The following is a 2352-nucleotide window of genomic DNA, read 5'->3' on the forward strand; positions in this document are numbered from 1 at the left end:
GGTTGAACCTGTTTACCTGTCCCTAGGTAAGAGCCACATCCATTGCTGGAGCCATATAAGAGAGTCGCTGCGAAACAGCTGTTGAGAAGCAGCATCAGCAACTGAGCGCTTAAACCACCCAAGAGAATCACCGGAGAAGACTGACTCAAAATGGAACTTGGCGACGGTAAAAAAAAAAAAAAAAAAAAAATATATATATATATATATATATATATATATATATATATATATATATATATATTAGAATAATTCCATTTGTACATCAAAGAGACAGGCATTAGTTATGTTGTACAGTTAAAATAGATTAGTTTTCAGTTTATTTAATTATGGTGTGTATTTTATTTGAAAGATGATTTGAAGGATGTATTTTTAACATATATATGCAATGCAGATTTATATATAATATTTTGCATCAGGTATGCTGTTAGAGTACTGTTTTGTAAACTCAAATGGACTGAAGCTTGCAGGCTATTAGCATACAGTATTGGATTCCGAGTCAATCCAGCCCCAGAGAAGAAAGGTCTGTGCCATGATTGTGTGACATGCATGTGTATACGATACCAAGCCGTGACCTGTCTCTGCTTGCCAGCGTTGAAGGATGTCGCTACGTTGAAGGCATCGGGGTGCGTGGATCAGGTATCTGTGGTGAAGAAGGGGCAGCAGGTAACACTGGTGTTTGTGTGCATTTTGTAGTTTTGTGTGGAAATAGCAAGAACAATGAATTGCAGCTGGCACTACTGCTGGCACAGCTGTTCTACACACTGAAGCTGCACAGCTGTTTTAGTAAATGCATTAGCAGATAAAAGATGTGTAATGAGAGTGCTGACTCAATGAGGACTTGTGCATGTAAGATGTATACATTCACTGCTTGTATAATTGGACCATGTTCAGTTTCCTGTCTATTTATCTATTTTATAATGCATAATGGTTGGTTTGTTTTTTTTCTTTTCTTTAAAGTTTTGGCAGGGCAATTTCTCAATCTCCCTAGAATTCACACAAACTGTAAATGTAATAGTAAAAAAAAATTGAATTAAACGAAAGGGATCTAAATAGATCCGACCTGGCTTGAAGTATCATGCTTTTCCTAACAGGACGCTGGTAGCTGTGTCTCATCTGACTCGGACAGCGATGGGGGCAAAAAGGTAAGTACTGCTCACACCTCATTGAGTTCATAGGAGGCCTACCCTTTTAAAATATGCAAACGTGGGGGTGTAACTCATGAATGGTAAAAAAAAAAAATCAAATTGAAGACTTTAGGAAACTGCTTTGGGAATATGCGTTCTATACATACAGTAGCCTAATTATAGTAATAATTGAATATAAAATATTGCATTTTACACAAGTCTAAATGTGATTTTTGCAAACCGTTGCTTCATTGTGTCGCACTGGCTAACCACAGACCAATAAAAACAACGGAGCGGGCGGAGAAACGCGTCCGTTTTAAAAAGTTTGTAGAGATTTTGGTAATGTTTTCTATTTATAAACTAATGTCATGTTCATCAAAATGTAAAGAAAGATTGAAGTTAAGAGAATGATCCATTATAGAAATTCAACCACGTGTGCCTGCCTTTGTTTTTGTGTATTGTTTTAATGTTTGAACATTAGAACTATATAGCGTTCTATTCAAGGAGGACATGTGCAGACAAGTTAAGATATACAGGTAAAGGAATTTTGTCAAATAATTCACTCTGTTAAAAAAAAAAAAAAAAAAAACAATTATGAAGGAAGGGTGTGATTCAATAAAAGTTGACTAGACAATGCCTGAAAGGTTTTGGTGTGTTATGAAAAAACAAAAGGTTGAACACAGGCAGGCCCCTACCAGAGAAACCTGTTCTGTTGCTTCCTCTTGTCATATTTCTAGACCAAACCAGTTGTATTGTCTGGTGTATTGCCATATGACTGGAAATGTTTTACTAACTCGGCACACAATGACAATATTGAAGTTCCTGCTGCTTTCAGCCTGCATTTTGATCCCTGTCTCGTGGACTGGATCTCTTAGCTTGCCCAGTTCAGCATCCTGTACCATATTCTGTGTGCATTGTTAAGGAATGGCTCTGGTTTGTAAATGAAACCTGTTCTGGTAATACCAAACACTATATTCCCTTTTACTGCTGGTACTTCATTTATCCCTGTTCTGTCTTTCAGGGCAAAGGAGAACACAAGAAAAAGGACAAGGGGAAGGGTAAAGGACATGACCATAAAGGACACGACCACAGTAAGGAAACTCTGTTGCGCTACCAGGAAGAAGCAGAAGCTTTTTATTCTAGAGAGCTGTATATTCCAATTTAAAGAATACAGCACTTGAAGCAAAATGTCTTCATGGGATTTTTAGTAGATTAACTTCACCAGATT

Source organism: Polyodon spathula, chromosome 40, assembly GCF_017654505.1.
Source record: "Polyodon spathula isolate WHYD16114869_AA chromosome 40, ASM1765450v1, whole genome shotgun sequence".
NCBI classification, from domain to species: Eukaryota; Metazoa; Chordata; class Actinopteri; order Acipenseriformes; family Polyodontidae; genus Polyodon; species Polyodon spathula.